At 41.5% G+C, this 24817-nt stretch overlaps 1 protein-coding gene across 3 annotated transcripts in view; it reads left to right on the plus strand.

Moving 5' to 3' along the window:
- The window catches only part of psd3l (pleckstrin and Sec7 domain containing 3, like), a 532485-nt gene that overhangs the window by 40117 nt on the left and 467551 nt on the right, over positions 1-24817 (plus strand). The gene's annotated exons all lie outside the window — the stretch shown is intronic.

The raw sequence follows: 24817 nt of genomic DNA on the forward strand, positions 1-24817 counted from the left end.
TGTATGGTTAGAATGACAATAAAGTTTTTTGAATCTTGAATCTTGAATGCTCTTCCCCTGAGATATAGGATTTCAGGATACTTGACAGTCACCCTGATGACTATTCCTGCAGGAAGTGCACCCAACTTCAGCTCCTGCTAACAAGGTCAAGGGACGAGTTGGGGCTGGATGAACTCAGGAACATCCATGAGGCTGAAAACCTCATGAATGAACTTTTTTTTACTGAGGTGGTCACCTCCAGAATGCAGGCTTCAGATAGTATGTGGGTTACCTGCAGGAAAAGTAAGGGGAATAAACAGTCAGTGCAGGGTTCCCCTGTGACTCATCCCCCCAGTAACAAATGTTCCCTTTTGGATGGTTCTTGGGTGGGGCGGAGTGGAATCTCCTTTCAGGGAACAGTAGCAGCAACTAGGCCAGTGGAAGGGAAAGTCAGGAAGAGTTATTATAGTAAGAGACTCAGTAGTTAGGGGGACGGACAGGAGATTCTGTGGCTGTGAAAGAGTTGCCAGGATGGTGTGTTGCCTCCCAGGTGCTATGGTCCAGGATGTCTCAGAGTGGCTGCAGAATATTCCCAGGGGTGAGTGTGAGCTGCCAGGGATCTTGGTGCACATTGGCACCAATGACATAGGTCGAAAGGGGGAAAGAGGTCCTGCGCAGAGAGTGTGGGGAGTTAGGAAAGAGGAGGAAGAGCAGGACCTCCAACGTAGTAATCTCTGGATTACTCCCGGTGCCACATGCTAGGCAGGGTGGGAATAGGATGATAGTACAGAGGAATGAGTGGCTGAGGAACTGTTGCAGGAAGCAGAGTTTCAGGTTTTTGGGTCATTGGAACCTTTTTCAGTGCAAGGGTGACCTCTACATGAGGGTCGGTTTGCACCTAATCTGGAGGAGAACCAATATTCTGACCAGGAGGTGACTCGGGTAGGCTTAAGTTAGTTTGGCAGGGGAGTGGGAACCAACACACCAGATCAGAAAGTGGATCAATGGAGAGGAAGATAGATGTTCGGGCCTGTAGTAGCAGCAAAATAATTCATATGATAGAACGGATAGTTAGAAGTGTGTGTATTTTAGTGCTAGGAGCATTATGCATAAAGGGGATGAACTTGGAGCACGGATCAGTACATGGATCTATGATGTTGTGGCCATTACAGAGAGTCAGTTAAGAGAGGGAGAGGAATGGGTGCTTAATATCCCAGGGTTTTGACAGAACTCAAAAATAGAAAGTGTCCAATCCCCTTGATGGGATTATACTATAGACCCCACTCCCAATAGGCACTGGGAGCTTGAGGAACAGAAACATATGCAGGCTGAGGAAAGGTGTAAGAACAATAGGGTTGTTGTCATGAGAAAATTCAACTTTCCTAATTTAAACTGTGACCTTCTTAGTGTAAGTGGGTTAGATGGGACAGAATTCATTACGTGCATCGAGAAGGGTTTAGTCCAACAAGGTAATGTGCCTGGCCAGGTGACCGACCCTTCATTGGATCAGTGACCACAACACCTGAAGTTTTAAGATAGCTATAGATAGGATAAGCATGGACCATGTGGGAGAGTATTAAACTGGAGTAGGGCAAATTACAAGAGCATTAGGCAGGAACTAGGTAAAGTACAGGTAATTAGGAACAGACCTTTTTGGGCAAATTCACCTTTGACACGTGGAGGGTGTTTAAAGACCAAATGCACAGAGTACAGGGCAGACATGTTCTGGTCAGACAGAAGGATAAGGATGGCAAGGTAAGAGAACCTTGGATGTCAAGGGATATGATGAATTTAGTCAAGAAGAAAAAGGGAAAGTATGGAAAGCTTAGGAAGCTAGATTCAAACAGAACACGGGAAGATTATAAAGAAGCCAGAAAAGAACTCAAGAAGGGAATTAACAAAGCCAAGAGGGGTCATGAAAAGTTCTTGGCAGGTAGGATTAAAGAGAATCCCAAAGCATTCTATAAATTCAGAGCAAGAGGAGAGCTAGGGAGAGGGTGGGAGCACTCAAGGATAAAGGGGGACGACATTTGGTTGGATGCAGAGGGTGTGGATGAGGTCCTTAATGAATACTTCACATCAGTATTTATCAAGGTGAAGGATGTGGAGGATAGGGAGATCAGTGCCGAGAGTGTTAATATGCTAGGACATTTCAAAGTAAAGGAGAGGGGTAATGTTGTGTATCTTGAAGAATAAAAAGATTGATGTCCCCAGAGCTTAATGGGATATACCCCAAATTATTGAGAGAGGCAAGTGAGGAGATTGTTTGGGCTTCTATGAATATCTTTTTAGTAAGTTTGCAGACGATATGAAGATTGGTTTTTTGGTGCTGTCGTGGATAGTGTAGATGACTGGCAAAAAAAGCAGTGGGATATAGATTGTTTACGGATTTGAGCAGAGAAATGGCAGATGGAGCTTAACCCGGCCAAATATGACGTGTTGCGCCTTGGGAGGTTAAATGAAAAGAGACAGTACACCATTAAGGGCAAGGCCCTTAACAGTAATGATGAGCAGGGGTAACTTAAGGTCCAAGTTCATAGCTCCCTGAAAGTGGCTACACAGGCTGATAGGGTGGTTGAGAAGGAATAGGGCACGCTTGCCTTTATTAGTTGAATTCAGAGGTTAGGAGGTTATGTTGCAGCTTTATAAAACTAGTTAGGCCTCATCTGAGGAATTGCATACATTTCTGGTCACCCCATTATAGGAATAATATCGAGGCTTTGGAAAGCCTGCAGAAGAGGTTTATCACGATGCTGTCTGGATTAGAGGGCATGAGAGGTTGGACAAAGTTAGGTTATTTTCTCTGGGGTGACAAAGGCTGAGAGGAGATCTAATAGGAGTTTGTAAGATTATGAGAGGGATAGACAGAGTAGACAGACAGTATCTTTTTCTCAGGGTGGAGATGTCTAATATCAGAGGGCAAGTATTTAAGGTGAGATGGGATTAAAGGAGATGTTAGAGGCAAGTACTTTATACAGGGAGTGATTAGTGCCCGGGGTGGTAGATACAGTGTATTAGGGAATTTTAACAGACTTTCAGATAGGCACATTGATATGAGTAAAATGGAGGAATATGGACATTGTGCAGGCATAAGGGTTTAGTTGGATTACTAATTTATTTGGTTCAGCACAACACTCTGGCCAAAAGGCCTGTTCCTGTGCTGTAGTGTTCTATGTTCTAATCATTCTCTGTGTGTATTCAACCTTCACTTCTTTGAAATACTTTAATGATATTTGAGCTAATATTTCTGTTTTATGAGGGGAGATATTGACTCACACTCCTTTTTATGTCAGCAACACAGCAGTGGAAATGGTGAATGTACAGTATCTGATGGTCCCTGAGCACGCACACTGCACAATCAGGAAAGCCCACTAACACCTCTACTTTCTGAGGAAGCTGAAGAGAACTTCACGTCGCTCCACAGATATGTAGTAAAGAGCATCCTAACAAACTGTATTACTGCATCTGGTACAAAATCTGCACTGCGGCGGACAGAAGGCTGTTCCATGGGTAGTGAAAACTGCCCTATGCATTACAACACAATAGCCACAGCTCTACATACTGTCCTTACACATCTGGAGAAGAAGGATGCTCATGTGAGAATGCTGCTCTTGGACTACAGTTCAGTACTCAACACCATAGTTACATCCAGGCTTGATAGGAAGCTCAGAGACCTCGGCCTTAACCCTGCCTTGTGCAGCTGGATCCTGGACTTCGTGTCTGATCACCGGCAGGTGGTAAGAGTGGGCTCCCTCACCTCCACCACTCTGACTGTCAACACAGGAGCCCCTCAGGGATGTCCCTCCTTTACACCCTGTATACCTATGACTGTGTCGGCACCCACAGCTCTAATCTACTCATTAAAGCCAGGACCAACAGGCTCCGGGACAGCTTCTTCCACCAGGCCATCAGAGCGATTACACTGATTTGAGTGTATTTCTATGTTACATTGACTGTTCTTTTTATTATAAATTACTATGATTGCACATTCAGACGGAGATGCAACGTAAAGATTGTTACTCCTCGTGTATATTGAGGATGTAAGAAATAAAGTCAATTGAATTCAATTCACTGGCAGCAGCCTATCTGTCATCACGAAGGATGTATATACTAGAAAAGGGCCAGTAACATCATGAAGGATTCCACCCACCTTGCTCATGGGCTGTTAGTCCCACACTCATCAGGGAGGAGGCTACACAGCATCCACACGAGTTAAAACAGCTTCTTTCCCCAAGCAGTAAAGCTAGTTGACCCCTCCACCCACTACCCATCCCTCCACACTCCCAACCACTACTACTTTACCATCTCCTGACAGTAACCTTATGTATAGTCACTCCTGTGCCTAGTGCACTTTATGGACATACAATCAATCTAAGTATAAAAGCTTTGTTATCTGTTTAACCTGTATATTATTTTAACATTATTACAGTTTATCTTTCTGTGTATTTTTTTTGTTCTGCACTGGATCTGGAATAACAAATATTTTGTCTCCTTTACACTTGAATACTGGAAATGATATTAAACAAGTTTTGAATTTCCTGTGGAGAAGATGTTTGTTGAACTGGACCACAGTAAGCTTAGCTTACAACTGGGAATCATATTCCAATGATGCCCTCTGGTGTTCAGCCATGGATGTTTACGGAAGGGAAGGCTGCTGTTAAACAGGAGTAAGATTATTTGAAGAAGAGCAAAACAGTTGCGATGTTCTCAAATTTAAACAAGGCTCAAGATTATCGTCAGGAATTTGTTTGGATTTGTATTCCTTTGGTTTATTCTTACTGTGCTGATTGCAACTGAGTATGAAATGAAGAAGATGAAATTTCTTTTTTTCTGTTAATCTTAATAGAGTGATTTAAAAGGTAACTTTACTGGGTTTGGAATTTTGACCTCAGGACTGTGAGTCCCACTGTTACAATGAAATGGAAAAATGAATGAGTTAACATATGGCAGACACCAGATATTTCAGGGTATCTTAATAATAATGTAGATGCTCTACGGTGCTTTTTAAGTTGCTTATTATTTAAATATGTGCAGAGCACAGTGAAGTGGCTGGCAAGGCTATTGCTTCACAGCTGCAGTGACCTGGGCTCAATTCTATTTTCGGGTGATATTTGGGAGAGTCTGTGTGTTCTCCCTGAAATTGTATTAATTTACCTTGGTACTGCAGTTGCATCCCACATCGCAAGTGGTAGAGCTGGTAAGCTAATTGGCCACTGTGGGCCACTCTTAGTGTGGGTGGATGGCAGGAGAATTGCGGGAGGAGGTGTAGATGTAGATATCTGAGATGGAATGGGTCACAGGGAAATAAATGAGGGAAGTGATGGGAATGTACTAAGAACTGGCACAGACTCAATGGGCTAAACCTTCTAAGTCATAAAAATTAAAATATGTAAGATTATAACAAAGTATGTGCTTATGACTTGGTTGGAATTGTTTAGCCCACTGAGTCCATGCCATATAATGTTTTCTTGTGAAAGAATTAGATGGATGAATAAGAGAAAATCTGCAGATGATGAAAGGTTTCGGCCCGAAACGTCGACGGTACTCTTTTCCATAGATGCTGCCTGACCTGATGTGTGTGTTGCTTAGATGGATGAGTGTTGGCCAAATATCACAGGATGCATGTTTACCTCAGCAGGCATGGGCAGCTTTGATTTAAAGTCTCAGTCACAAGGTATTTTAGCTAACAGTGCATAGAAGTTTGAGATGCAAATAAACTGAAGCATTCATTGTACTTTGGTACAAGTGACAATAATAAAAGAATTACCAGTTAACAATTTGATTTCTCTCAGTAGTTCATCAGTCTTTTGGAATTCACTTTCTTAAACAGCAGTGGAAGTAGATTCTTAGAACACTTCTAAGTCAGAGCCAGGCAGACTCTTGATTAGCAAGGTGGTGAAAGTTTTTGTGGATAGAAGAGATTGTGGATTTCAGATAACAGTCAGATCAGTCCAGAAATTATTGAATGATTGGACTGGCTTGAGGAGCAAGGTGCCTGTCCCTAATGTATTTATCTCTTTGTATGTTCACTTATCATCTCTGTAATTAATAGTTAAGCAATAGCTCAGTTATATAATTTTCATTCTTGTTTTCAAAGAAAGACTTGCTACTTTTAGTGGAGTTGTGAATTTTTGGAATTCTCAACTACAGAGATCTGTGAAGTGTGTTTCCTTGAATATGTTCACAGTCACAGTAGATAGAATTTTGATTGATGAAGGTGTCAGGGTTACCGGCAGGAACATTGAGCTGAGGGCAAGATCCTGTTAAATGACGATGAAACTACGTGCCCTACTCCTGCTCCTGTTTTTACTGTTTTTGTGTTATCCCTTTGTTGTCTTGTCCTTCCTTATTTCTCTAATTCCCCGATCCCTTATGTCCTAGGGACTAATGCATTCCTCTGACTCCAGCCTCTCGAACATCCCCAAATTTAAATGTTGCACTATTATTGGCTCTGCCTTCTGCAGTCAAGACCTCAAGAATTCCATCCTAAATTTCTGTGCCTCTCTCTATATCTCTTTCATCTTTTAAGACATTCCTGAGCCCTAGTTCCTTGAACAAAGCCTTCGGTCACCTGATCTCATGTCTGATTGCATGGCTTGAGCACCGCACTCATATTAGAAACATTTTTTTCAGGGAACAGCATCTTTTTCATGGTACAATTAACGTGGTTGCTTCAGTGTGGTGTATGATTTTATGGTCATATATCACTGTGTGCGAGAAGATTGATGTAAGAGTGAAGTGTGGCACAATTTATCTTGTGCAAAGAAGGTTGGCACTGTGTTAAAGAATCAAGGTAGGTATATACTTGCTGATGCCACAGACTGTTGCTAATATATGTAATACCATAATATTTCTCCTGAAATTGACTTGCATGTCAGGTTCACAGGTTTGAAGATGACTAACTACAGTATAAGTCAATACGTCATTCAGATCGCAAGGCTTCAGAGTTCCCTTCGTTGCTGTGAATCTGTCTCTTATCTAAACCCTTGATTACCTTTGATCATGATAAAGGAGAACTGTGACGCAACTGATGCCTAGTTCAGGCTGCACTAAATTTGCCAATCCTGGATTATCCAAGAATCTCCCGGAATTAAGAATTAATTCCCTGGATGCTGATATTTAGAAAAAAATCATTAAGAGCATCAAAATGTTTTTCTTTCTCTTGGAACATTTTTGCATGTCAATTATAATAATGCTGGAAATGCAGTGAGGTTCTTTCATGGCATAGTGGGATTTCCTCACTTGTCAATATGGACTTTAGCAAGGCCTTTGATTAGGTTCCACATGGTAGGCTAGTCTGGAAATTTAGATCCCATGTGACTGAGTGAGAGAGAGAGAGAAAGAAAAAAACTGGATTCAAAAGTGCCTCAGTGATAGCAAGCTGAGAATGATGGACAAAGTTTGTTTCTTGGACAAGAAGCCTGTGAGAAGTGGTGTGCCACAAGTGAGGTGCTGGGGCCATTGTTATTTGTTGCTTATATAAACAATTCAGATGTAAATGTACAAGCATAGTTCGTGAGACTGCAGACAATACCAAAATGGGTGGTATTGGACATGATGAAGAAGGTGTTCCAAAATTACAGGGGTATATTTATCAACTAGGTAAATGGGCAGTGGATTGACAAATGGCTTTTAATTTGGATGTGTGAAGTGTTGCATTTTGGGAGTTCCAAATAGAGTACTTCTTACACAGTGAATAGTTGGAGCCTGGGGAGGATTGTGGAACTGTGGAACCTAGGAGTACAAGTACGTATTTTGCGGAGAGAGGCATCAATAGTAGACCTGGTGTGGAAGAAGGCATTTGGCATGCTAGCCTTCATCAGTCAGGTCATTGAATAGGAATTGGGACATTACACCAACTGGCCACTTTATTAGGTACACCTGTACAGCTGCACGTTAATGCAAATATCTAATCAGACAATCGTGTCACCAACTCAATGCATAAAAGCAAGCTGACATGGTCAGGGGGTTCAGTTGTTGTTCAGACAAAACATCAGAATGGGTAAAAATATGATCCAAGTGGCTTTGATGGTGGAATGATTATTGGTGCCATCTTTAGAGTTTACAGAGATTGGTGAAAAAAACCCCCAAAAAATCCTGTATATGGCAGTTCTGTGGGTGCAAACACATTGTTAAGGAGAGATGTCAGAGGAGAATGGCCAGGCTGGTTCAAGCTGACAGGAAGGCAAAGGTAACTCAAATAGCCACTCATTACAACAGTGGTGTGCAGACGAGCATCTCTGAACGCACAAAACATCGAATCTCGAAATAGATTGGTTACAGCAGCAAAATACCACAACATAAACTCAGTGGCAACGTTATTAGGTACAGGAGGTACTTACTTGATGAGGCCACACTTAGAGTATTGCGTTCAGTTTTGGTCACGTTATTGGTCACCTCATATACCGTCTGGGTAGTCTCCAACCCCTTGGTACGAACATCGAATTCTCCAACTTCAGGTAATTCCCTCCCCCTCCCTTCCCCTATCTCTATTTCACTCTGCCCCTCCCCCAGCTGCCTACTACCTCCTTCATGGTTCTGCCTCCTTCTACTACCCATTGTGCTTTCCCCTATTCCTTCTTCACCTTTCCTGCCTATCCCCTCCCTGCTTCCCCTCCTTCATCCCTTTATCTTTCCCCATACTGATTTTTCACCTGGAACCTACCAGCCTTATCCTTCCCACCCTCCCCCCACCCTCTTTATAGGGCCTCTGCCCCTTCCCTCTTCAGTCCTGACGAAAGGTTCCAGTCCGAAACGTTGACTGATCGTTTCCACGGCTGCTGCCCGACCTGCTGAGTTCCTCCAGCGTGTTGTGAGTGTTGCTTTGACCCCAGCATCTGCAGAGTATTTTGTGTTTGGTCACATTATTATTGGAAAGACATCACTAAACTGGAAAGAGTGCAGATAATATTTATGAGGATGCTGCCATGATTCATTGAGGGGTGACCATATAGAGCTGTAAAGAAAAAAATAAGAAGAAATACAAACAACACACACAAAATGTTGGAGGAACTCAACAAGCCAGGCAGCATCTATGGAAAAAAGTACAGTCAACGTTTCGGGCTGAAACCCTTCTGCAGGACTGGAGAAAAAAAGCTGAGGAGTAGATTTCAAAGTTGTGGGGGTGGGGAGCAGAGAGGAAGACCAGGTGATAGATGAAACTTGGAGAGGGAGGGATGAAGTAGAGAGCTGGGAAGTTGATTGGTGAGAGAGACAAAAGGCCATGGAAGAAAGAAAAAAGGGGGAGGGGGTGAGGAGCACCAGAGGGAGGTGATGGGCGGGCAAGGAGACACGGTGAGAGACGGAAAAGGGGATGGAAAATGACGCTGGGGATCGGTGGGAGGCATTACCGGAAGTTTGAGAAATTGACGTTCATGGCATCAGGTTGGAGGCTACCTTAAGTGTGGCCTCATCACAACAGTGGAGGAGACCATGGTTGGACATACTGGAATGGGAATGAGAAGTGGACTTAAAGTGGTTGGCCACTGGGAACGTAAATGCTTGGCAAAGCGACCTCCCAATCTACATTGGGTCACACTGATATACAAGAGGCAACACCTGGAGCATTCAATGCAGTAGATGACCCAAACAGACTCACAGGTGAAGTATCGCCTCACTCGGAAGGACTATTTAGGGCCCTGAATGGTAGTGAAGGAGGAAGTGTAGGGGTGCTTTGCAGGATCTGCAGATTTTCATTTGTTTTTGATGAGGAGTACAAAAAGGGTGAAAGCACAAAATCTCTTTCCCAGGGAAGGGAAACTAAAATCTAAAGGTCATAGCTTTAAAGTTATTAGTGAAAGATTTAAACAGAACTTGAGGGGCAACTTCTTCATGCAGAGTATGCTGCATACATGGAATGAGCTTTAAGAGAAGTGATTAAGGCAAATACAGAATGGCATTTAAAGGACACTGGATAAGCACATACATGTTTGGTGTTTGGAGAGTGATAGAGTTTATGTGCCCTTTATTCTCTAGGGTCTGGGAGAATGAGAAGCGATCTCAATGAATCTTACAGAATCCTTCCCAGGTTTGTTAGGCTGATGGAATGATGATATCCCAAGCTGTAGAGTTCAGGAATAGGGTTCATTTTTCAAGAATAAAAGAGAAGGCTGAGAAGTGGAAAATTAATTTTTTCTACTTAAAATGTAATAAATTTTGGGAATTCTGTATCCTGGAGGTTTGTGGAAGCTCGGTCATTGAGTTCACTCAAAATAACAATCAATGGATTTCAAGTTATTGAGACATAGGCACAGAAACAGGCCCTTTGGCCCATCTAGTCCATGCCAAACTATTATGCTACCTAGTCTTGTCGATCTGCACCTGGTCCATAACCCTTCATACCCTTCCCATCCATGTACCTGTACAAATTTCTCTTAAGTGATGAAATCAAACCCGCATCCATCACTTCTGCTGGCAGCTTCTTCCATGATCTCACCGCCGTCTGAGTGAAGACATCCCCCACATGTTCCCCTTAAACATTTCACTTTCACTCTTAACCCATGACTTCTAGTTCTAGTCTCGGCCAAGCTCAGTGGAAACGTCTGCTTGCATTTACTCTACGTATACCCCTCATAATTTTGTACACCTCTATCAAATCTCCCCTCATTCTCCTACTCAAAGGGGAATTTCTCAATATTAAAGGAATCAAGGGAAATGGGAATGATGCAGAAAAATGGATGAGGTAGAACAACAGCCATGAACACAGCAGAACAAGTTTGAATGGCTTAATATCCTACTGCTGCTCTTATTTTTATGTTCCCTGTGTTACTGTGTGTCCAGTCTGCTATTATTTTCTTTGTGTTTAGACCAACTCTCACTTCAACTCCCAGTATGTAAGATAACAGCTTAACAAGATAAAACAGAACAGTTGCTTCCGGCATTAGAAAGGAGATTCTCCCACGTCCATCAGCTTCATCTTTTTGAGTACTGTGATAGATTTATTGATTTCCTTTGCAACATTCCTTTAAACCACCATACTTAAATCAGTTGGGTTTCAGTATGTGTCATCGTTGTGAATAAAGGGCCGTCAAATAATGGTTTAATGTAAACTCCTATCACAATTCATCTTCCTGTCTGTGGAAATCAGCCAAGGGTTTAAACAGAGCTTCAAAGCATGTACGTTGATGTAACACTTTTCAAATTTGAGGCATATTGCAACAGTATGTTACTTTGAAGTACACACATTTGTTATGAAGTCATGTGTACTCACTGCAGGATGTGACATCATTGGCATGTATTGTCCACCCCCAACCATTCCTGAACTGCAGAGTATGTCAAGGGCCCACCACACTGGTGAGTGGGAATCGTGGATAAAGTAGGCAGCTTTCCTTTCCTGAAAGACTTCAGAGAACCAGGTGAAATCTCACAATGGGACTGAAACTAACTTTACTTTTGCAAAACCCAATTTATTTATATCACTTGATTTAAATTCCCCAGCTGCCATACAGTGGGGATTTCGGTTTTGTCTCTCTAAATCAATTGTCCAGACTTACGATTGTACCTCTTGATTACACGTGGCTGTTGTTACATACAGTAAAACAGATCACTGGCTCTGCTTTCAGCACTGGCAATATTGGTTGGGAGGTTAAAAACAAGACAGGATTTTGCAACAGCTCCCTTTACTTCTTTCCATGGTGCTATGGGAACTATTATGCTCGCTTGGGCAGGAGCCGGAATGCTGGTTTGAAGTCTCATCTGATTGAAAAATACTCCTATGTCAACAACTATAGTTCTTTGTGCACCTATATACCAGTGTGTCATGCTGGATCATATGCTCAGCCCTGGCCAAGGGTTGACTGCACAATGAGAGTAAGAGTAACACCTCTGGGCCATTCCTGTTGTGAGAATTGGCTCCAGGAAGTGCTGCTGCCACATCAGACAGGCCTTTCTTGTGACTAATTATACAGCCTCACTGCTGACATCATGTAAATAATGTGACTAATTATACAGCCTCACTGCTGACATCATGTAAATAATGTGACTAATTATACAACCTCACTGCTGACATCATATAAATAATGTGACTAATTATACAGCCTCACTGCTGACATCATGTAAATAATGTGACTAATTATACAGCCTCACTGCTGACATCATGTAAATAATCACTGCTTTTTTTTATAGCTGCACCCAAGATCCTGAACAAGTTCAGTACTGTGCATGGTGTTCCTATAAGGGAAATGCAATGAAATGGGAGAGCAATAACATCACAAGATGCTTTGTGACACACCTGTGTTCAGGAACCCTCGTATTCCTGCAGTCTGCTGCTCCAATTTCCATCTCAATCCCACTCTGACCATTCGGTCAGAGGCCTCATCTACTTTGACTTGAGTTTAACACTTTCTTTTCAGTATGGGCATTTTACACCCACCTGAACTCAATATTGACTTGGGTATTGGTTAATTTATTGATTTATTATTGTTACATGTAATGAGATATGGTGAAATGCTTTTGTTGTCCCAATGAATCATGCATCGAGGTAGGTTGGTGGGGTGCATGGATGTATGTCTCTATCAAAGGAGATATAAGGCACCCCTTCCCTCTGCTTACCTAGAGGTCACCATTGGGCAAGGTGCAGCACCGGCTTAGCCCTGTAATCAGGGTTCCGTGAGGCCATGGGTGTAGATAGTGGATGGTCCTATGAGCAGCTGGTGCATATCACAAGTCCTGGTTCTGCGACCACTGAAGCATGGAAGACATTCTCTGAAGAGGACTGATAATGGCTGGTGTCACCCATTTGTAAAGGCACTGCCCAGAAGAAGGCAATGGCAGCCTACTTCTGGAGAAAAAATGTGCCAATAATCAAGGTCATGAGACCAATATCACCCACATCATGAGGGACCACGATCGCCCATGTCATATGACACGGCACGATGATGATGATGAATGAAAAGAGACAGATGCAGAATATAGCATTGCAATACAGAGAAAGTGCAGTGCAGGTAGACCATGTGCAAGCACCACTGTGAACTAGATTGGGAGATCAATAGTTCGAGAGTTCAGATTTTAGTGTTTGAGATGATTATCTTCTGTCTGGTGGGCAAAAGGAGATGCGAGAACCACTGGGGTGGGAAGGGCCCTTGATTATGCTACCTCCATTCCTAAGGCATTTCTGTATCACTGATCCACAGGTGATATAGCTCAGCTGTTTTTTTAACCCCTTTTTTCTTTGTAGGAGTTGAAGACATGTCCAGGTTGATTTGCTGGGCACACCCTTCTGTTCTGTATTTCACAATCTCCACATACTTCTGTGCTCTTTTCTCACTGTTCTTGTTTATTCCAGTGGGCACCCTATCAGAGACATCCCTCGCCTCCACCTTCCCTGCAGCTTAACATGGTCCTTCTGTTCCCCTTATTGTTAAATGCTCAATTACATGTATGCACAGGAGCAATGAAAACCACTGAGTAGAATCATAGGTACTTAGCATCAGATCCACATTCACAAGAGAAACATAATTAAATTTAAATTATTAAATATTTTTGTAAGTAAGGACATAATTACATCAAAAATTGTACATTTTGATGCAAAGTGATCGGAGTGGTCATAGTGTTGCTATATTGTAGTGATGAAGATTGTGCTGGTTGGTTCAACAAATGAATGGTTGACAAAAGATATTCTCGAACCTGGTGCTGTCGGACTTCAGGCTTCCTTATCTCCTGTCCATTGGTAGCTGTGAGAAGATTTAGCAGTGTCTCTAATACACTGTTGAAATTTAAGACAAGATTGGATAGATTTTTGCACTGTAGGGAAATTAAAGGTAATGGGGAAAAGGCAGGTAGGTAGAGATGAGCCCATGGCCAGATCAGCCATGATCTTATTGAATGGCAGAGCAGGCTCAACAGGCCGGATGGCCTACTCCTGCTCCTATTTCTTATGTTCTAACCTCCTGTTTCTGACTAGCTTCATACTGTAAAGTATGCTCATGTCTAGTTGGGCTGAGAGGCCTTAACTTCTGACTTTGTATATTTCTACTGGAGAAATAGTGCACATAATCCAGAATCTTAGCATGAGGAGTGCATAAATAGAAAGCCTGAAGAACAATACTGTTTTCTCTTTGTGGAGAGAGAAACATTGTTAATGTTTTAGATCAGTGGCATTTTCTCTCTGCAGAGGCTGCTTGACCTGCTAAGTATTTCCAGCATTTTCTGTTTTCATTTCAGATTTTTGCTTTTCAGGTTGTCTTTGGATAGATTCACAGATTGTATTATTGTTGTGTTATTAGCTGACACTTAAGTGCTTGATATTAGAAGATCATAATGCAAAGTATAGAAAAACAGCAGTCACAATTATCTCATCGGCGCTGTATTCAGAACTGTTACCTTTGCAACTGAGAGGGTTTTTTTTGTGGGAAAATTGTGAAACATGCTGTGCATATCAACTACACATATTGTAGGTGGAAAGATCTTCAGTTTATGCACCTGTAAAGTACCCTCTCCCTTTCTAGCATGTAGTTCCATAAGTATCCAACACCTTGTAGCATTCTGTGTGATTACAGGTTCAGGATAACATCAGCCACTGAATATGATCAAACTGGAGAGATTTCCTCTCCATTATGTGCCATTATGAAGTGGCCCCATTGTTATCTGCACTGAGGGGCACAATAGCAATTGAACTTTAAACTTAACAATTATGATAGGTTTTGATAGACTAAAGAAAGCAGTGTTCCAAGTACAGGTTGAGTACCCCCTATTCAAAATTCCAAAATCCAAAAACCTCTGAAATCCGAATGTTTTTTCTCTGAGCACTGACATGACATCACAGATGGAAAATTCCACAAGGCATTGGCAATGTTCCCAGACGATGCTCGGGTCTGCGCATACCACAGACCGTCTGAGAAGTGACCTCACATGTTATGAAAAGAAGTGAATGAAAAATAGGAAAACACTGCATGAAGTGATAAATGAAGATCTTGATCGTGTGTCATCGGCGTTGGAGTAAACGTATACTACTTAATGGTATGCTAGTCATGAACCAAGCAAAGATCTATCATGACACACTGAAAATTGAAGGTAATTGTGAATATTCAGCAGGCTGGTTGCAGAAATTTATGAAAAAGCATGGCATTAATTTTTTTTAAAGGTTCTGCAGATCACAAGAATCTAGCACCAGAACAAGTCTATGATGCTGATTGTGTTTATACCTTACGTAATGAGATTACATATTTTAAATTTCTGAAGCATCGCAGATGAAAATCCAACACTGGATTAAGTCTACAATTCTGATTGTTTTTATACCTTACATAAAACATAAAAAAGTAAACTACAGATACAGGGTACGGTAACCCTTTAATCAAAGCCAGGCATCGTAGATGGAGACTGAAAGCTGCCATATTACGATGTTCAACAGCTGATTCAGGAATTCTCCCAATGCTACTGTGCTGTTTTTGTTACTCTGCACACATTAGATTTTACTGTTAAGTACATATGTGTGAGGAACAAGTGTAAGACAAAGAATACTTACCGGTATCACATAAATTCTGAGTCGGAAATGATGGCAATCCCAAGCTATCTCATTATACATTTGAAAATCCGAAGAAGTCCAAAATCCAAAAGGCTTCCGGCTTCAAGCCTTTCAGGGAGGGGTTACTCAACCTATGTCAGAAACCAGAGGAAATGGCTAAAAGAAACAAGAGTTGACAGGTGGGTTGCAATAGTCATTCATTGCAGAGACAATTATTTTTACAGTTGATCGCCATATTAACCCTATGAATTGCTATGATCTGGAATGCAAAGCCTGAAGGATGATTGTAAGCAGATTCAACGGCAATTTTCTAATGAACATACACACTTGAAAAAGAAATCTTGATCAGCAGGCAATCAGCATCGGAACACGTCTAATTTGGATATTAGTTATGAAAATAATTATCCGAGCAATAAACATTTAATATTTTAGCATAAAGTCAATGTATGTTCTTATATTGAATATCTTTGCAATTTTTTCTTGTATTTCTGATTCTATTTACAGCTATTAATAATGTAAGAACAACTGAATAATCTCCATCTGTGCAACAAGATTCTAATTACTTATCTGTCACTGCTAAGGCTTGTTGAGAAGCTGACAAAATAATTGAATAATGGCTTGACTCTTTCATTTTGTCAGTAGCATGCATCCTTTTGCACGCAAAAAAAAAATTACTTTGTGCTTCAGGTATGACGCAATTAGGTTTTAGCCGATCTTTATTTCTTCCATGCCAGACTATGGGTTCATTGAACCACAGATTAAAAGATGAGGGAGGAAATGCCTCTTCAATCAGCTGCATTTTTCTCTTTTCCCTTGGTGACAAGTCAGATGTGTTCAGTCCATTCTCATTAAGTTTAATGAAGGTAACTCAAAATGAATTCTGCATCATGGGTTGTTACAGGAGGCAGATTCCGTGCTTTCGCACTAAGGCACTTCAGCTCGACCCTTTTCTTCGCTGAACTGCTGACCATATGGTCTGCCACACCGTGGATCTGCATCAGTTTTCTGTGATATTTTAGCACCAAATTTAAGCACATTTGAGACTACTGGTGCCATACACTAAATTATATTGAAAATAATCATTTAGATTGGGAGAAAACGATCCATAAGGTTCCTTGAACATCAACTGACTGTAAAGTAGCAAGACCCACTCTCCCTGGTCTCCTGACAGAGGCACGAATTTGACTGGGCGTCAGTGAAAGTCATGGCGCAAGCGAACAGGATGAGTGCCAGCAAATTCCCAGAAGCATGGTTTTCCGCGACCAGTTCTATAAACAAACGCACAGACCTCGAGTCTATTTACGAGCTGACGGGGGCAAAATTCCAGAGTGCAACACACAAAGTTTACCGCACAGCCACTCAGCGATGAGATTTCCTCCCCACATCACAAATGAATTTCTGAAGTGATGACAGATCAACTGATTGAAAAGCATATAAGGGCCAAGCATTCAGAGGACATACCACAATCAACAGCGCACTGACGATGTCTCCTTGCATGGTCTTCCTGACAGTAAATTGCCAAGATCAGAGAGCCACACAACTGACCTCTAAATTATCTCCCTCCTCTGGGTACCATTCTTCAGGGCAGTGCTCGCCGCTTCAAGCAAAAGCCTGGGAATTTTATGAAACAATTGGGAGTTTTGAAATTCAGTGTTCCTTTTCCAGACATATGACAGGTTCCTGTACTTCCTGTATTCCAGGTGGCAATTTGGCACAGGTTTTTTTTTATTGGGAATCTATTGTTTGTCATCCTTGCAGTGGCCCAGGGTTTAGTAATGATGACTGTTCAGCTGGTACTCTGAGAAAGCCCCTGTTTCCCTGATGTCCGTAATGGAACAGAATTTGCCGTACTTACTGACAGTTAATGTATATGCGACTCCAGGTTTACAAGCAACCCTCTGAATCACATGGTAATACAGCAAAAAAGTAGGCCATTCAGCCCTACCTGAGCTAGTTCCATTTCTCTGTGATGGGCCCATAATCCCTCTAAACCTTTCCTTTCTACAATACTATGCTAAAGTCTTAGGCACATAAATATAGCTAGGGTGCCTAAGAATTTTGCACTGTACTGGTGCCACACAAAGAAATAAATTTCATGACATATGTGAGTGATAATAAACCTGAATCTGATATGGGTCTCTGTTGTGGACTCTAGGGGGCAGGGAGAGGGGAATCATGGTTGGGAAAAGGAGAAGAGAGAGAGAGAAAGGAGTGGGAAGCACCAGAGTGGTATTCTGTGTAATGATCAATAAATCAATTGCTTTGAATCAAATTACTTTGCCTGATGTCTCAGGGCTGGATATGTCTGCAACCTCACCAATTTGCCCCTGGCATTCCTTCTCTGCCACCTGTCCCACATCCATCACAAGGCGCTCCACCCTCACCATTCCCAACATCCTTTGCTCCCATCAAGTTTATAACCTTGCTCTCAAATCTGTGCTCCACATCAACAAATACAGATCTGTGCAAAAGTCTTAGGCACCCTAGCTGTACGTATGTGCCTAAAACTTTTACATAGTACTGTATCTACCTGTCTAAATATCTTTCAAATATAATTATAAGACAGAGTTCTTGAACCAGCTTGCACAACCCTAATTATTACCTCAAGTATAGCAACACTATGACCACCTTGCACTATAATAGACAATGTTATTTTCATACTAATTATGTTATTTCTTGTAAAAATTTGTGCTTCATGTTTCATTCATGTTTTTGTTGTGAATGTTGTATACTTAATGCTATGTTCCTGTGGAGCTGCTGCAAGTTTCTTGCTGGACCTCTGCATACATGAACTTGCACGTGTGACCTGACTTTGAGATTGTCAGAAAACACAAATGTTACAATTGACTCCTAGATCTGATTTAAAAAAAATAGGAGAACATGGACTTCATGCTTATGTGAAGCTATATTTCCAAGATTCACAAATAATTAACTACAGCCATTGGAAATATAAATAAATATAATACAAAAAGAGAGCAAAATTCGTGAGGTGGTGTTCACGGGTTCATTGTCTATTCAGAAATCTGATGACAGAGGGGAAGAAGCTATTCCTAAAATGGTGACAGTGCATCTTCAGGCTCCTGTACTTCCTCTCTGATAGTAGTGATGAGAAGGGAGCATGTGTGGGTGGTGGGAGACATTAATGATGGATGCCGCCTTTTAGAGGCATCACCTTTTGAAGATGTCCTCGGTGGTGGGAGGCTTGTGCCCACGATAGAGCTGGCTGCAATTACAACCCTCTGCAGCTTTCTCCGACCCTGTGTAGTGGCCCCTTCATACTAGATGGTGATGCAACCAGTTGAGAATGTTCTGCGGAGAACTTCCATAGAAATTTGCTAGGCTCTTTGGTAGCTTACCTAATCTCTTGAAGCTCCTAAGGAAATATTGCTGTCGTTGTGCCTTCTTTGTAATTTCATCAATATGTTGGGCCCAGGATAGATCTTCAGAAATGTTGGGTCCCTCCTTTTTGTAGGTTTAAGAGACATGAGATAAAATTCACACCTGTGTGCAGACCAAACTCCTGTGGTTGCCATCTCTCATCGCTAGTGCTGAAGGACTGGTCATTCTCCTTACTTTGCAGTGATCACCTCAAATTGACCACCTCTGCCTCAGCGTCCCACTTTGAGATTGGTTGTGGGAGTCAAGGCAGAACTGAGCCTGACCAGATATCACTGGGACTTGGCTCCAAGTTGTGCAGCTGAGAGAAGTTTGTACAAGATAGGCTGGGGAGACGAGGTGAGAGGGGGCATGGGGAAAAGTGTGCAGAAGGAAGAGAAAGATTTAGCAAAGACAAAACCTTCCCAGGCACTGAGTCTGATTTAGTTCCTTTAATTGAAAGCAGGACATCTGATTCACTTTCTGCTCCTCAGCTATTGTCTACTTATCTACTCTCTCTTTCTTTCCTCTCTCCCTTTTCTCAATTTCTTTCTAACTCCCCATTCCTCTTTTCTCCATCTTGTTGCTTTCTCTTTTTAGTCCCCTTCTTTCCTACTCTCACCCATTCTCCTTTTATACTCTGCAACTCCATTCCTCTATCACCCTCTCTCAAGCCCAACTGTCCCTCTCGTAACACAGTCCTCCTCTTTATCCTGTCTCTCCTTTTCCTCTCTATAATCTCTTTTTGACCCCATATTTTCCCCTTTGGTCCTGACTCTCTTTGTCGCTAGTTCCCACTCCCCCCTGTCTATCGCACTCTCTCATTCTGTATTCTCCTCTCTCCCACTCTCATTCCTGTCTTTACCCTATTCTCTCTCTATACCCTGATGCCCCTTTCTCTACTATTCCACACCCCCCTCCATGCTCCTTTTCAGTCCCTCTCTAACCCCACCCTCCTAATTTCTCCCTCTCTTCCTCACTCCTATACACCCCACTCTTCCAATCCACCATCTCCCGCTCCACCTCCAGCCTCTAAACCCCTTCCTCTTCCACTACCCACATCCTTTCTCTGTTTTTTTAAATAAAAAAACACCCCACTCTCTTTGCTCTCCAATCCCCTTGCATTCTGCCCTTATTAACTTCTCTCCTACTCTTTTGCATATTCAGAAATATTGGTGTTCCATACTTGTCCAACAGTGTGATTAAAACCTTAGTTAACTATTTTTTAATAGTTGCACAATTATTTTTAATTATTTGGCTGCCCTAATTATTATGTTATATAGAATGACAACAGTATCTAATGGCATTTACTCCTTGTTGAATTCATTTCATAAACTGGTTGGAATTCTGTCCTTTTTATATTGGTTTGTATTTTTATATTTTGTATTGTGCTGTTTAAGTCAACGCTGATTTAAGGATTCTAAGGCTCTTGAATACAAAGGGGGCTTGAACAGTGAACAAATATATAGTCAAGCTAATGGGTTCTTATAGGTTGGAGCAGCCTCTTGAAAGGTAGGAGAATACATAGAGACAAAGAGATTGTAGATGCTGGAATCTAGAGCAACAAACAATCTACTTGCGGAACTCAACCGATCAAATAGCATCTGTTGGTGGGAAAGGAACTGTCGATGTTTCAGGTTGAAACTATGCATCAGGATTCAGGCAACCTGATGTGCGGTCTTAAAGTGAGACATTAATGATTCCTTCCCCCTCACAGATGATGCTGATCCCATTGAGTTCCTTCAGAAGATTGGTGGAGTGAAGATCTGCACTGCTTCACCAGTGTACGTTGAAGTCCTGGACCACCTCCCTAAACTTCCCTAAACTCTGCTTCCTGCTTCAGCTAGTGCTCAAACTAACTATTGTTCATTCTTGCCAGGACCTCAGAGCTGCCTGCTGCAGTCCATAGCACGTGAAATTTAATGAACGTTCAGTTTCGTATGCAGTAGGATTTCTGCCAGCTAGTTTCTCAGCTTGTTATGTTCTCTTTTCAATTCTTTGCTTAATATTAGTAAAAAATAAATCGTATCTGTATTATTCTCTTGAAAATTCGGGGGGGGGGGGTGGCAGGGGGCTGCTAAGTTAATCTACCAAAACAACATAAAGAGGAATCAGTTCTATATACCTCCTCCCAGATCCAACCTGTTAAGTACTATCAATGTAAGTAAAAGAGCAGTTGAGCACACGTCACAGTTCTTGAATGAGCATATCCCTGTTATTCCATGAGTCAGGCACATTATAGAAGGGAATAAGCGACTACTTTATTTCAGCAAGGATCAACAATTCTCTGGTTACCACTCCAAGTTATGTGGTAGATTTGAGAGGGTGCTGGGTGGTCTTTAAGAGGCAGTAGGGAAGGTCATTATGTTGGAACAGCTGGTGGCACTAGCATTGTAATGTAACCACCTGGATGCTTCCACTCGCATTGGACAACTGCAAAGTTCACATCACCAAGACCTTCCTTTACCACTTTGGCTTCTAATGTTGACTGGACTTTAGCCTCATGAGGATACTTCAACATACAATATTTCACCACCCTGCGTGCTCGATGTTCACCATTATGTATTGATGTGGCTTCCTGGAATGTGTCTGTATAGAGCTCAGACTTGCTAAAATAAAGCAACTTCCAAATGGAGAGAGAATTATCTCAAGGTGATGCTGGAGATAAAGAATTGAAATTGTGTACATAATTCAACTTCTTTGCTAATGAGTAAAAAATAGCTATTAGCATTCCGAAAGACTATTAACAAATTGACAATTGTAATTGATAGTGGTTCACGTCATCTCTCACTTTAATTTTAAATTTAGTTCTTCCAACCAATATTAATGAATTATAAGCAGTCTTCATATTGTTCGGCAATAGAATAGATGTGGCTGAGAACATTTCTTAATATGAAATGCAATAAGTGTTTCCGGGATAACTGAGTGAGTCAAGCAGAATCCATAGTGGGAAATGGACAGTTGACGTTTTGAGGTTGAGACTGTTCTGTCCAGATGACGGGGGTCAACCTAAGATGCCAGCTGCCCACTTCCCTCTACAGATGTTGTCTGACCCACTGGTTTCGTCTTGCAATTTCTTTTTTGCTCCAGATTCCAACATCTGTAGTTTCTTGCATCTCCTGATGTATATTAGGTTTGATTGAAGTAGTCAAGAAGGTCAGTCATATCTTAATTTTATGAAGTTGCTTTTGGCTGACTGAACTGCATGGAGCTAAATATCTGGAGCTGTATTGGCATCAGATTGACACCAACAATATTAACTCATTGAATGGATATTTCCTATTTCTATCCTGGCTGTGAATGAAAAGTGAATCTTGAAACATTGTGGCTTTGTCTGTCAAATCAAGCGAATTATGCTTAACCTTAGAAGAATAAGTAAATGATTTGTGATCTTTTATTTCACAATTAGCATCCTCGGTGTTTTGTTCTAGCAAAAGCTCAATATGTTGCTTAACATATTATAGTTCTGTTTGTCGACATAAGAGACTACAGATGCTAGAATCTGCAGCAACAAACAGTCTGCTGGAGGAACTCAGTGGATTGAGCAGCATCTGTGGGGGAAATAATTGTTAAAGATTCAGGTTGAAAGCTTGCATCAGTACAATTTCTTTCCTCCCACAGAATCTGTTCCACCCACGGAGTTGCTTTAGCAGATTGTTTGTTGCTACAGTTAGGTATGTGTTTCAGCACAATCTGTCTAGTCCTTATCACAGCCATGTCGTGTCTTCTTTTATCCATTTGGGTGAGACATGCTGTGCATTTGTTAATGCTCCATAATGATACAGAAAGCTGTAATATTCAGAAAAAGAAGACTGTGCTCATATCTGTGCTGGCTTCAAAATTCAGAGTAAAACAATAGCTATGAGTAGCCTATCTTCCTTCCTCTCCTTTCACCACATTTTCTAATAAAGAGGTATCATACCTTTGGAACATTTGGTAATAGATTTAGAAATTTCATTGGTGTCGATTTACAGATGCACTTGAAGTTAGATGCAGGCAGACCTGACTCTAGCACTGGTAATGGACTCAGTAGTGAATTGTGTAACATACTGAGCTGAGGGGCAGGGTATACTTTGTATCTGACTCCTCTGCTGTGAATCAGTTGAAGTTGCCACATCTAGTTTGGCACTATTCATTTCAATAGGACACTGACCTTCATTGAAAGGTAACTTTAGCTCAAATCATACTGTTCTTTATTTAACTCTGTGGTTATGTTTTACAAATGTTTGTAGATTTACGGGCAGTGAAGTGTTTTAAAAATAATTTCTGGTAATGTTTAAAAAAAATTTAAACAATATCAACAGTTTTCAAATATTTCTAATCATTTAATAGTAAAATATTCCTTTGTCAGCATGGTACTGGTGATGGGTCCTCCTCTGGAAGCAAATGTCTGTAGAGCTCAGAGGCTTGTTCATCATGCTTAGAGCAATTTACTTGTGGGATGCTTGCAAAGCTGAAGGTACAAGGCCATGGGAGCCAACCTGCTGAAGGTGTATTGGCCTGTACTCACTGGAGTTTAGAGGAAGGTGGATCTCATTGAAACCAATTAAATATTTAAAGGCCTGTATAGAGTGGATGTGAAATGGGTGTTTTCTCTAATGGGGGAGTCTAGAACCAGAGGGCATGGCCTCAGAATAGAAGGATATCCCTTTAGTACTGAAATGAGGAGGAATTTCTTCAGCTAGAGGGTGGTGAATCTGTGTAATTCATTGTCACAAACGGCTGTGGAGGTCAAGTCATTGTGTATATTTAAAGTGGAGGTTGATAGGTTCTTGATTAGTCAGGGCACCAAAATTATCAGGAGAAGGCAGGAGAATGGGGTTGAGAGGGATAATAAATCAGCCATGATGGAATGGCAGCAGACTCGATGGGCCAAATGGACTAATCCTGCTCTTACATTTTATGAGACTTGGGGGTGGGGGCATGATCGCTGCCACCCGTCAGACAATCTATTTGGCACTCCATCGAGCAGAAAGTACTATAGCATTAGATATACATGTATATAGTTGAATGACAATAAACTGAACTTGAACTTGACTCAGCTTGATCTAATCTATGTTGTGCCCACAGTCATCAAGAAGAGTTTGAATTGCTAGGCTAGGCAGATTAATGGTCTACCTGCTTAGTTACTGGAAACACTGCACTGATTTTTTTACAGGCTTACCTGTCCATCACCTAGAAGATCAAGTACAACAGAGATACGTTCACATGTAAATTAGAGACCCAGGAAACAGCAGATGCTGTAATCTGGAGCAACTAACAAACTACACGAGAAGTTCAGCAGGCAAAACTCCATCTGTGGAGGCAGAGGAATGGCCAATGTTTCAGGTCATTGAGATTAAAGAACAAGGTCAAAGATGAAAAAAAACACAAAGACTACAGAGGGAGAGCAATGAAAAAGGGAGTCACAGACCTCCCATCGAAGAGGACTTTTTCGAAGTGAGCCTACCTTAAAGAGACTTTACAGTGGAGCAGTGAAATGGAGAAATATGAGTTTGCAGATGCTGTTATCTGGAGCAAAGGATGCGGCTTTTCGCCGCAGTTGCTGCTGCTCTTCACCACATCTTTACTCTCTCATTCTTGACTGAAACACCAACCATTCCTCTGTATCTGTAGATATTGCTGACCTGATGAATTTCTCCAGCAATTTGTTTTCTTTTGCTCCACATGTAAGTTTTTTTTCTTTGTTGCCCACCATTTTCATTTGGTTTGGATGTTGTTGCTGGTTCACATTCTTGGAAATCCTTTCCGGACAACATTGTGTGGTATATGAATTGCTGTGCTTCAAAAGTAGGGCAGAAAAAAGAGCAATATTGTCAGCAAAGGCAATATTGCAAGAACAATTATCCCTTTAAGCAGAATTGCAGAAAAATTCTTGTTTATTATCATATGCAGAGAGGAACGTCATTGGTACAAGTTAAGCCTTCTGCATTCCAGATCACAATTACTGATGAACCACAGCACAAATAAACACACGAACAAGAAAACAAATTGAAGCACGTA

The sequence above is a fragment of the Mobula birostris genome, chromosome 4, assembly GCF_030028105.1.
Source record: "Mobula birostris isolate sMobBir1 chromosome 4, sMobBir1.hap1, whole genome shotgun sequence".
Lineage (NCBI taxonomy): Eukaryota > Metazoa > Chordata > Chondrichthyes > Myliobatiformes > Myliobatidae > Mobula > Mobula birostris.